Raw genomic sequence first — 12,528 nt, forward strand, 5'->3', positions numbered from 1 at the left:
TCCACTTCAGCAAAAATGTAACAAACTGAATCCCCAGGATTTCTGAACTGGAAGTCCCTCAGGTAATAAAGACCAGAATCCAGCCTCATGTACTTCTGGAGTGGTGGTTTAAACATTAGTCTATGGCATGAATCTCATAGTCTTACAACCAAGACAATGGCAGGATTTTACAAGAATAGTACCAACTACATAGCTCCCTCAATAAGGAAGGGCATGATCACCCACTCTTAAAAAAGATATTCAGTATGTGGCTCCATACCCTACCTCCCCCACCACGGTGTTCAATATTTCTGACCTTGTTTTTAGACATCTGCTTGTATCACCACCCAGTTTGGAGAACCTTAGACCTAAGCACGGCTCTGAATTCCTCTCCAGGCACTGAAGAAGGTAACAAAATCATCAGAACTAGAACAGTTTAACTCAGGTCTCCAGACTGTCTTCTCTCCTACGTGCACAAGCAGTGGACGGTAAGAGTTTAGCTCCTTTCCCAACACATTCTCCAGATGGAGCTGAGTGGCAACTGTTTGGCCCATGCAAACTGTGGAGCATGAACCATCAAGAAAAGAGCATGAAAAAGATACTACATAGCCCCAGTGCCCAAATGCAAGCTCACTTGCAAAGCAAATCTCTGAAAAGTGAAAGTAATCATCCTTACTTCCAGATTACAAAAAAAGACCTGGTTTTGAACCAGTTTAAAAGTCTCTTATTTTTGTTAAGAGGCCCTTTGTATTACACTAAGACTGTAATGGAGAATTTCTCCCCTAAGGAGGCAGATAAACTTAACTAAATTATCTCATATTCCCTGCAGTTAGCTTTGTAAAAGCCCAGACTTTCAGTTTAAGGATTTGGAAAACATTCTCCTGAAAGAATGTGATAGGAAATGAGGGGGAAACAAAAGGTCTTCTGAATTAAGCAGATCTACTCTCCCAGCCCTTCTGGCTATATTGATGACAAAGCTTCCCCCACAAGGAATATGCCTTACCAACTGGCAATGTTTTGAAACAAATGCCTAGAATAAGAATCAGAAATAGCATCTGGCAGTTCAAAAAGGCATCTGTTCTGTTAATGATACTTTCATATCCATATTTTTGGGTCACAGGTGAAGCTATATGGAAATGAAAGTGGTTTTACCTGTTTTATTTTTTCTCACACTGATTTCAAGCTGAGGCACACTATTTTCTGTCCATTAGTGAATCTCTTCAACAAATATCTTTGCTCAGGTCTGCTTAATAAGTCCTGGAAAGGCATGCTTGGGCTGGTTTGTACACCTGACCAGTTACCAACTTCCCCGCATCAGACTGCAAGGCAGATTGTCTTGCCTGTGAGCTTAGGCGTCCAGAGCACAGCTTCATTAATACAAGACAGCAGGACAGCAGTGGGGAGGAGAGGCCTTTCCCACAAAAAAGAAATCTAATGTTTGCTGACACCTGCAGCACACTGAGTGACAGTGCCCCCAGGTTCTGAAAGCAGGTATGGATAGGAGAAGCTGTGCTCTCTGAAGTGCATAAACCTCTTCAGCAAAGCGTGGCAGCTGCTGGCAGGTAGGCAGCCAGAGTTACAAGATAGGTGACACAGAGCAAAGGAGTTGCCAGCAAATGTTACCTCAAGAGAAAGAAAAGGCAACGAAACTGCTTCACCTTAGTAGTGCTGTCTAGCAGCTTTCAATACAAGAAAGTGTCATAATTATCAAGAGAAAAATGACAAGCACCACTGTGCCCAGGACGCCTGGGTTGCAAAAGACTTCCTTGGCACAATGTTCAAGCAATGAGAAATTTGAAAAGACTAAAACTAGAATATTAGGAAGTAAATGTAAAACAGTATATAATTCAGTAATGGAAAAAAAATAATCTCATTCTAAGATTTCTGCTTAAAGGCGAGCAATCTGTGAATTACCTGTTTGACATATTAGTGCCAGCTCCCCTCAACTGCCAGGACCTGAGCACTTGCACCCAATACATCAATATCAAACAGAAAATGCAGCTGACCGCCCCTCCCCCCCAATTATTGGTTGTTATTGCAAATCAGTGCACATTGATTTTCAAGATGGTTGGCTTTTGAAGGATATTCTAGTATATATTGCAGCCTGCATTTTCTGTAATCCCTTTTATCCATCTACACTAGAGACATTTTGCTGCCCTTTAAAAATCACTTTTTCAAAAATCAGAATGCACTTTCAACACCTATTCTTTGCTGCTAAATCTTCACAGCTTTTCTCGTGACCCACACACCACATTTCTCAACCAGTTGCGAGATGAAGCCTTAGTATTACTCTGCTAGACTAATTAGCTCAGGTCATTTTCTTTGAATGAAAATACTCAAGTTTATTACAACAATATTATTGGAGGGAAGGTCCTCTGATTAAGTAATAAGCACATTGAAAAGTTGGGGAGGACATATTTTGACCATGTGGAGGAAACAATGTTCTTCCAACAGAAGCTCCCTCAAGCTTTCCTCTGTAACAGCCAAGGCGGGCCAGAATAACAGCGGCGTCTGAGCTACAGGGAACAGCTACAAAACCTTTCATCCCACGCTCACCACTGTAGCTGAAGGACCCCAAGAACTATGAACTCTGTGCTATCAGCACACATACCGGTAGGTCTCTGCAGCTGAAAAAAAATTGTTCTTTAAGAGAATTTGGGAAATTGGAAGACAATAACATAATTAGCTGAACATGAAAGACTGAATCTGGAAACAGAGGCCAGAATGCAGCTAGCTTCTATTTCTGAGGAAGAGGTTAAGGAAACAGGAGGTGAGCCACAGGTTGATACTCCAGGGAGAGAAGAAAACAACTGTTAGTCAAAACCCAAACATAGTTCATTACTGCAGGAAAGAAGATAAAAGTAGAAAAATCATCCCTACAATAAACAGAGCAGTGAATTAATTAGTTTTAGTACTTAGTGGTGTAGACTGACTGTGGTTTTTTATGGGGTTTTGGACCTGTTTAAATCAGAGGCTTTCTAATAAGATTATTCTAATTCTTGGGGTTTGACTCTCTTGTTTCTACAAGTAGAAACAAGTAGCAAAAGTAGGGGATTTACTGTGCCAGATTTAACAAGCAGTACATTAGCTTCCCTCAAGGAATACTAGCATCCCTTCAGGGGAGAACTGCTGTAGCAAAACATAGTGATGAGAGTAAAGAACAGATACTTGACATAAGCTTTCAAATATATGTTTCCATGGGACAAAATTAGCAATAATATGTGGAAGACTGTACCCACACTTCAGCCAGTGTTGCTTCCTCTTCACTCCCTGGCCACATCTTGCCTTCTACATTTCAAATGTCTGTGCACATGTTCAAGATTCAGATATCTGTCCTCAGCCAACTTAAAGTAAGTTCATGTATTATCTTTGGCATGTTTTATAGACCATTTGACAAGTACTGCATTACCAAAACCACAATTTCATATACTTGAAATACAATTGTACCCACCCCCAAGGCTGAGAGGGAAAAAGCTGAGAAAAAAAAGAGTCTGAAACAAAAAACTTCACCCATCCACCAATAACTTGTGTTAGAGCAAACATCAGGAAGAATAAATGCAGGTAGACCCTTTTGTAAGACATGAGGAAATTATAAGTTGGCAATCCATCAGGAAAAGAGGAAGAAGTGACAATTACTGCATGTCTCTTATGCTGATGTACAACTTGGTTAAGTCTATCCTTAGCTTTGCAACCCATGACCTTTGGATCTGTATACAGATGCTTGTCGTTCAGTACCCTTTTTGTTCTAGGAAAAATGTATTTCCCAACTGTAGCTCCCAGTTGGTTGCACAAGTTTCCTATAAAAGAGTTGACCTATTAGACCAGTACGGCTTTAGGCCCCTTAGAGCAGTCACAAGTTAGAAAAGCCAGAGGGAAACACTCCGATGAAGAATCTGGTCTAAACAGAGGCTCTCAAAGGAGCCCATTACAGAGGGCAGTCATCTTGCCTCATTTAAAGGGAGTGAGCTCTACTTAGCCTGAAAACAACTGAAAAGAAATACTGTCTGACTAACATGTCACTAGTTGTCTCAGAGGTTTGTCTCTATGAGTTTAACTCCATGACTGAGGTTTTAAACCACATATTCTTGGCTCTCAGCAGTCTGTGCATATCTCTGATGTGGGATCAAGTTCTGCAGAGCTGTTTGTACATGTGGAAAAAATAAGAATAACAATAACCACCTAAAAACTTCAGTCAGGAGGTTCAGACATGTTTCATGAGCTGTTAGCATTTAGACCATCAACATGTATGACTTTTCAGATGAATAAAGAAAAAGATAGATAAATAGATAATAATATATCATTATTTATTGTTATTTTACCACTTTAGAAGCGAAGTTAGCCACTCAATAAAGCAGTACAAAAGCCTCAGGGACACAAGCTGATTGGTACGAAAAAAATACATTTTTGAGAAGAACTAACAGAAACAGCCCAAATAATGATTCCAATATGAACAAAGCACAAAGGACAATAACTTGTTTCCCACCAACAGATGGACATGTAGGGATGGTGGTTTCTACAGGAGATAAGAACTTAACCTTGTCTTTAGTATACGATGGAGCAGAAACAAAAAACACAATTAGTATTGCCATCTACAGCACTGATGAGTTTCAAAACCTTAATGGCAAAGGGAAACCTCCAAAAAATCTAAAGAATTACTGAGTCAATGTTGGGAAAAAATTAATGTGGAACTGTAGAGCCAGAGTCTTCTTACTAGTGTTTATAGCTGTAGCTTTTATATACAGGGACTCTGTGAATGAAAAGAATTATTATACTAATGAAGATGGCTTTCATGTTAGTGCCAAAGACAGAACTGTAGTCCAAGGAAAGCTCCAAAATGTCTCAAAATGGAAGTATAGAGCTATGTCTTCTAATTTCCACCTTATTTTGGCACAGTTTTTTTCTTTGTCAGAATGTAAATGTCTTGTTACTTCTATTCATCTCTTTTACAGACAGGACAGTTTCACAATCAGATACTGCAGCCATTGGTTTTAAAAGCATTGGTTTCTCTGGATGGAAAAAGCAATTATTTTGCAGTTGCAATTAAGCAGAGTATAATTTTATGCATTCAGCCATGACAGCACTTGTTGATTTAAAGCAAATGAAATGATTATTGAAAGAAATCCCTAGAACATTTTGCAGACAAGCCATTATTTTGCCTGACCTCTGAAACCTCCACTGATCACAAACCTGTATCTGTAAGAGAAAGTCTGTAAGGGAAAACCAAGCAATTGCACTAATTAACTAAGGAACAGTAATGGAATCTCCATTGAAGGGGGTAATGTATCCCCTTCTAAAAGACATATTCCAATCTGGTTTATTAACAGACATGTGACATCAGTGGGCGATCTCACCTAGGGAAGCAATTGTCTTTATCTTTCACAGAAAGTTTTATTAAATCTACTTAAATCAAAGGCTATCAGAAAACAGTAAGTTTTCTCTTATTTTTAGTCATGTTCATTGAAGTAAAAAACTATTTTTCTACTTAGTCATGTCAGATTGAATCTAAGTACTTATACCATCATTATTACCACGACAGTTATATTCATAGTATTTTTCATTGCTTTCCTGGCCACTGTAACTCCTGTTTTGACAAATAATGCTAACACAAATTAAAATTGCTCAAAAAGTACTTCACAGATGAATTGCCTTGGTAAAAATTTACCCTTTTCCCAGCAAATTAAAATATTATTCTGCAAGGAAATTACTTTTCCTTCCAAAAACACCTATTGATTTTATTTTTAAAAGGTTACGGTAAAGCTAAAATGTTTCAAACAGAACCAGTCCAAAACTTGTACTTTTTTTCAGGAACTAGAAAGCTATAAATGTTACTTGAGACAATAAAAGGAACTGGGAAAGGACATTTTGATAATGTGAAGGCAGCTATCTTGGGGACAAAGGTTGGTAAACACAGTCCTCTCCATCTTTAGTAGTTGCATAACTAAAGATTTTGAAAGAAAGTAGAAAAAACAAACCTAGTACACTGCCAAAAAAAAAAAAAAAAGGGTCTAAAACTGCAGAAGGCCAGAGTAATTAGTTACTAATTAGTCCTTTACACAGCCAGAGATAAATATCTGTATTTCAGAGAAACGTGTTTCCGCTTCTTTTATTATTATTATAATTACAGTGAGTAATTGAGGATTTACAAACAGTGTGTTCATAGGCAACAGCATAAATACATGCAGTGAGCTCCAGAGAGATGGCAGCAAAGGAAAAATAGGCAGACAGCTGGGAATGTCATGTATTTCACCCTGAAAAAGCGTTTGGCATGGTACCTTGCTGCTGGCTGATGACCAGCTTTCTCATTAGAGGATTTGTTTTGTTTAAGCACAACAGCATACATAAAAGTAGTGTATTGTGCTTTCAGGTCTGTGTTTGCATTCACATTTCTTCCCACTCCTAATGATCTTAAAGGCACACATTCTTTTGGCACAAGTGGCATTTAAATGTACAGGCCTATGCAACCACTCAGCAGTCACTTCAGCTTTGATGTCTGAAGTCATTCTTGAGCCACTGGGAAACCACATTTAAAGACCTGGTAAGATGTCTATTGCAACCCCAAGTGAAACACAGGCTACATCGCAACCAGTACTATTCCTCTGCCTCTTACCTGTGTGTTACCAGTGGAATCTTCTCCTAGTTGGTGCCACAAGGGTAAAACCAAGCTTCTTGACATTCCCAAACACTTCTGCACTGGGAAACAGGGAAAATTTTCCCACTAAGAGAGATGTCTCCTTTGCCTGTGGACAGACTTGTCAATATAGTGGATCTCCCTAATACAGCAAGCATGTTTCTATACAGGTCTACTCTTTCTTGCATTCACATAAAGCCAAGCTTAGTGTAAATCCCAAAGTAACAGTAATGCACAGTATCTTAATTCTTTGTGATCCTTTTACTTGCTGGTCGGAATCTTCCAGACAAGTGACTTACATGAGATAATTTTGCAGTGTCCTCTAGATCATAACAATCTCACATCACGGGTAGCTTTCTGTGTGGTAGTTGTCCATGTGCACTCACATGTGGAATGCCATAGGCCATAGATGCACGTCCAGTCATTCTGCTTAACTACACTCTGATTGATAGCTGCTTTTAGGTAGTACCTCAGCTGTAAAACCAGAATTGCTTGCCTACAACACCTGGTCCACAGGCAGAAAAGGTTATAGCACTCTCCCATCCACAACAGCAGGGAAGAAAAGAGCATGATGAGATAGAAGTACATTGTCTAGGAAAGGAAAACCCTTCCCAGGCAGACTTTCTTCCCGAAATTGTCATCTACAAGTGCATGACTATATCATTCCAAGTGTCACATGCTTTAGGTATTTCCCTCCAGAAATTACAGCTCTTAAGCTTCTAATAGAAGTCCATCACTAATTCTGTGCTCTATTAAACTGCTTGAAGCATTTTTGTACTTTTTTAAAGCTAAGCTGCCTGTCAAGGCTTACTGGGGAATCAGAAAAAGGATCCTGATACTAGCTCCCCTGAGACTGATGGAAAGGGGAACACCGACAACCTTCTCTCACCTGCAGCTGAAGCACAGGCTCACCCCTCCATGCTTTTTCATTTCCTCCAGACAAATTAATACATGTCAGTACAACCTGCTGCTGGATTCTGCCACAAATGCTGACCTCAGAAGTCTCTGTCCGTGTAAGCTGAGGTCTCGGTGATTTTACTTCACTGGCAGATTTAGGAACCCTGCTTCTTTCCCTGTCTAATGTGATGACAGTACCTGTTAGGTAAGAAGCAAGGTGGTTCAGCAGGGGGAAGGGAAGGGAAGGGAAGGGAAGGGAAGGGAAGGGAAGGGAAGGGAAGGGAAGGGAAGGGAAGGGAAGGGAAGGGAAGGGAAGGGAAGGGAAGGGAAGGGAAGGGAAGGGAAGGGAAGGGAAGGGAAGGGAAGGGAAGGGAAGGGAAAACTTACTAGTTTAGGAAGGTTGGTTTCTGTTTCAAGAAAAGGTCTGAAACCGTGGCATTTGCAAGTGAAGAATAAGCACAGTGATTCAAGTCCAGATTGGCTACAGAGTCAGGGCAGTGCTGGCAGTAGCCTGACAGCAGCTGTGATTACACTTATGAAAATACCTGGCTCACTGAGTCAAACAAGGCCAGCAGTACCTAGAAAAAACTTCAGTTTCCTTCAAGTAGAAGAAACCATGAACCGTGAAAGAACCTGAAGTGGCCAAAGGGAGTTTGATAGCAACAGCATAGGATCCATTACTCTGCAATCAGCAGATACAGACAAGAATGACCCAGGGAACTGCATACTGAAAAAGAACGAAGATCTAACATGCTGCAGCAGTAAAGTAGCCAGGAGAGAATAAAACTGTTTTTTCAGTGATGAGCAAATAACCTTTAAATCCCTCTAATCCCCCTGAATTGTAAATAGCTTTCAAAACAACACTTCAGCAACAATAATCACTGTAAAGAGATGGGATAGAGAACTTGGCAAGGACAGCACATGTTGCAATAGAAAAGAAAGTGGAAAAATAAGTCAATATGTCTGCATGTGCTGGGATGCTACTGGCAGCTATACTTGACATTGATTTCTTAATAAAAAGATAACTTAGTTTCTAAAATATGGAGAGTTCTGATGTTGTAAATGTACATATGTATATATATACACATTTTAATTCTTCATATATATATATATATATATGAAGATTTAAAAATGTATAATCTTCATTGACGTTACCATAACGGGACAATGAAAAGGAGAGGAGGAGGAAAGGGAGCTAGTTCATATGTGATGGCCCCTCTATCCTTCCATGAAAGTTGTCATCTCAGTCAGCTCATTAACTTCTCTGCTTCTCCCTGAACTTCTTGAATCTTCTTTGACAACTTCACTTTTTGTCACAGAGCTCTCTGTCACCTGGATCACTCAGGCAGATCAAAACTGCTTGGGGGAAGTTTCCTCCTTTTCTTTCATCCTGACAACAGAACAAGCAGGAATGCAAAGTCTGAATAAAATCCAGCATCATACCTTCATGGGTTACTTGAGTGCTGTGAAGTGCCCCTGTCACTGTTTCAGCCTTGTTGCAGTGAAGGTGTATTCAGCTTTTTATCTGCTTATTTCTGTGCCTGTATAATCCCCTCACCTCCGACTGCACAACAAAGGCTTTGAGGAGAACAGAAACTTTTTTTGGCACAGAATGCCATAAAAAGCCAGATAATTTGGAAGAGTTTTGCAGAGATGTGCTCTCAGAGCCCTGTAATATTTAGACCTGCAGCAGCATAATTTGCCTTAGGAAACAACTCCTTCACAGACTTTTGTCTGAAAAAAGGTCTTCGGAGGACAACAGTGATACCTGTAACTCATGCACCACAGGTTTCTGAGTGGAAGGGCAAGGCCGTTGCTTCTACAAAACACTCTTCTACCTCTGCCAGTTATGAGCCAGTCCAGTTCTAAGCAGTCAGTTGTTGTGCTGCAGAAGGCAGCTCACTCACCCCCTGTGGGATGGGAGAGAGAATGGAAGGATAAAAGCATGAAAACTTGTGAGTTCTGATAAAGACAGTTTAATAGGTAAAGCAAAAGTCAGACACACAACCAAAGCAACACAAGGAATTCATTCACTACCTCCCATCGGCAGGCTGGTGTTCAGTTACCTCCAGGGAAGCCGGGCTTCATCACATGTAACAGCTACTTCGGAGGACAGACATCATCAGTCTAAATGTTCCTGGTTCCTCCCACTTTCCTTGAGCTTTGAATCACTGAGCACAATGTCATAGGGTATAGAATATCCCTTTGGTCAGCTGGGGCCAGCTGTCCCAGCTGTGCCCCCTCCCAGCTTCTTGTGCCCCCCCAGCCTGCTCACTGGTGGGGTGGGGTGAGGAGCGGAACAGCCCTTGGCTCTGTGTAAGCGCTGCTCAGCAACAACTAAACATCAGTGTGTTATTCAACACTGTTTTCAGCACAAATCCAAAATATAACACCATACAAGCTACTACAAAGAAAATTAACTCTAACCTAGCCCAAACCAGTACATCAGTATAAAGAAAGTGTATATGTATATAATATATAAACTTCCTATAGCTCCAGCTATAGGAAGTATGACCAATTTAAAATTTAAAAATAATTTATTTTTTTTTAAAAAATTAAAAATAAAATAAAATAAATACTTAGTAAATACCATCAGGAAAGCTGACATGAGAAAATAAGAGTAGCACCAGACGAATTTTTAGTCTCGTAAAATACCTAAGCCACCTTGAAGGAAGAGAAAATGTAAGAAAATGTGCTATTAACTTTCCCTCCAGAAGCTGGCTCACTCTTTGCTTTTAAAGATGGAACTTCAAATTCTAAGTCATCTATGGACTTTTCACATGTATTTTTAATATATACTGTACTACTAGGGAGTACAATTGTAGTAGTTACAAAATACACCAGTAAAGTATCTTGAAATACACCAGAAGGGGGGATAAATAAGATTGACTTTATATAGAGAACTTTTGGAGGCTTATATTTTTGTGCTTTCTGTGCTTTTATACATAAACATATTGTTACAAATTAATGCTTTCTCAAAAATGCATTACACAGGAGAGAGCAAAAATCCTTTTTGTTTATATGGAAAATATTTGCTCACTTCTTTTGTTCTAACTTTTGCCCCTGCTCTGCAGAAACAACACTTACCTGAAATTAACTTGCATGAAAACTCACTAAGTGGAACTGGAGAAGAAGGATGTATATTCCTGTTTTGGTTCCCGCCACTGTATCTCACTTTCAGCTGAGACATTGGGAAGTCAAAGGCTTGTGCTTCCTTATTCTTTAAATGAAAAAAAGATGAAGTTTCTGAGGCAAGACACTCAAATGCTCATACAGAAGAGAATTAAATACTATCATTTTTTTTCTGTGACCCTTAAGACACTTAACATTGATGCAGTTCAGGCAATCTAGCAGGATCAACACTCGAACAAAGTGTATTTTTGCAAATTAGGGTTAAGATACCTTGGCAGAAGTCCACAGCATGAAACTCACATAGCAGGTATTTCTACAGCTGTCTAAAGTATTACCACATTCCACTGGAGCAACATTCCTTTTCAAGGTTGCCATTTGTAGGAAATTATATATATTACATCCTCTTGGGAGTTATTTAACAGGTATTAACTGCTCACAGAAAAATAATTATTCAAAAGAAACAGGCAGGTTTCATGTTTTGACACCATTTCCAGTCTTTAAAGAAAGATTGATCTTTATTGCATAATCCATCTCTCCAGAAAAATCTCCTATCTCCCTGCTTCGTAGTGAGAAAGCAGTGAAAAGTCAAGTAACACCATGACTCAACTAATGTCAAAGGACATATCAAAATTATAATCCTGAATATATAAAAATGTTAAAAATCCATTCCTATAGATCTAAAAAGGTTTGGAGTAATTTAAAGATTAAATCCTAACTGGCTTCATAGGTCTTGTCATTATTGATTTTTCTAAGAAAAAGATAACATGAGTCTACTCCTTCAGTTGTAACATCCATTTAAATGCATTTGCAGATAAATAGAACTTCCCCACTTGTGTTCATACAGATGAGATGTCTTTGATGCACACAGAGAAACTTCTGTATCTTCAAAGGGTTCACATACATTGCTTTCAGGGTATAAGACAGTTACTGGATGGAAATGCTATATTCCTGGTAATTCCCTAAGAAAGTAACGCTACATAACAAATGTAAGCCTCTCTCTCTGGCATTTTGGATCAATTCAACTGGGTATGAAAAATGAGCACTCAAGTCCAGAGTCCAAGTCTGTAAGAAAAAGAGATCCACAGTGGTTTTTTTTCTTTTTGGTACCTGTTCAGATGTTTTGGTGACTGTTCTCAGGTAAGTAAAGCTTTTCAGTTATGCAAGTACTTATCACAACATAGGATGAGTTACAGCAATATAGTTTCAACTCATGAAGGAGTAAGCTGTTACATGAGACCCAATCATTTGGCCAGCTACAGCTGAAATAATTTTGGATCTCATAAAGCTGGTGAAAAAAACAGGAAGTGCATTTAGAGAAAATATCAGGAACTTTCAGACCCCTCAAAATTTTGACTTTTCTTTCAAACAACAACAACAAAAAAAACCCTCTTTGAAACCAGATAAAACAATCCCTTCCTTTTCCTTTTTCATTCTTTTTCCATTTTTTCTTCCCCAATGAAATTTGATGAAAAAACAACCTAAACATCAGCAGGAAGAGACAGGAAAAAATCACTCCTTCCATTTGAAAAAATAGTAAAGTTTCATAAAAGTACATTTAAGCCTGAAAAATATAGTGGAAAATATACTAAATGATCACCTTTTACCATTTTTTGAGAAAGGCTTTTGCAGTGCCAGAACTGTTCTGTACTGCTAAAGCCAAATCATTCTATAGAAGTGTGTTAGCTTCAATGGTTTTTGTATGGGAATGCTTCTGAAGTCAAGGGGTCCCTGGCCACTTCAGAAGTCCAGAGAAAATGACAGAGAGAGCCTGAGATCTAAATCTGAAACCTTAACACAATCACATTTCATAAAAATGGGTTACAGAGCACGACAAATTTCAGAACCTTAAAACTTCATGAAGTGTGTTTGTCCTCCTCTGGACATTCATTCAG

General features: G+C 39.1%; 1 long non-coding RNA gene across 2 annotated transcripts in view; it reads right to left on the reverse strand.

Annotated features, from left to right (window-relative positions):
- LOC121085401 overlaps window positions 1-11,981 on the reverse strand; it is a 99,668-nt gene extending 87,687 nt beyond the window's left edge. The window contains exons 1-4 of one of the 2 annotated variants that reach the window (XR_005827041.1): window positions 10,592-11,981; window positions 9,273-9,414; window positions 7,497-7,702; window positions 6,587-6,664 (exon numbers count right to left, since the gene is read on the reverse strand). This is a non-coding gene — a long non-coding RNA (uncharacterized LOC121085401). Of the gene's footprint in view, window positions 1-6,586; window positions 6,665-7,496; window positions 7,703-7,891; window positions 8,573-9,272; window positions 9,415-10,591 lie in introns of those variants that run through there. The other variant, XR_005827042.1, reaches the window with a different exon arrangement.
- Window positions 11,982-12,528: the final 547 nt, after the last annotated feature.

Source organism: Falco naumanni, chromosome 3 (assembly GCF_017639655.2).
Source record: "Falco naumanni isolate bFalNau1 chromosome 3, bFalNau1.pat, whole genome shotgun sequence".
NCBI lineage: Eukaryota > Metazoa > Chordata > Aves > Falconiformes > Falconidae > Falco > Falco naumanni.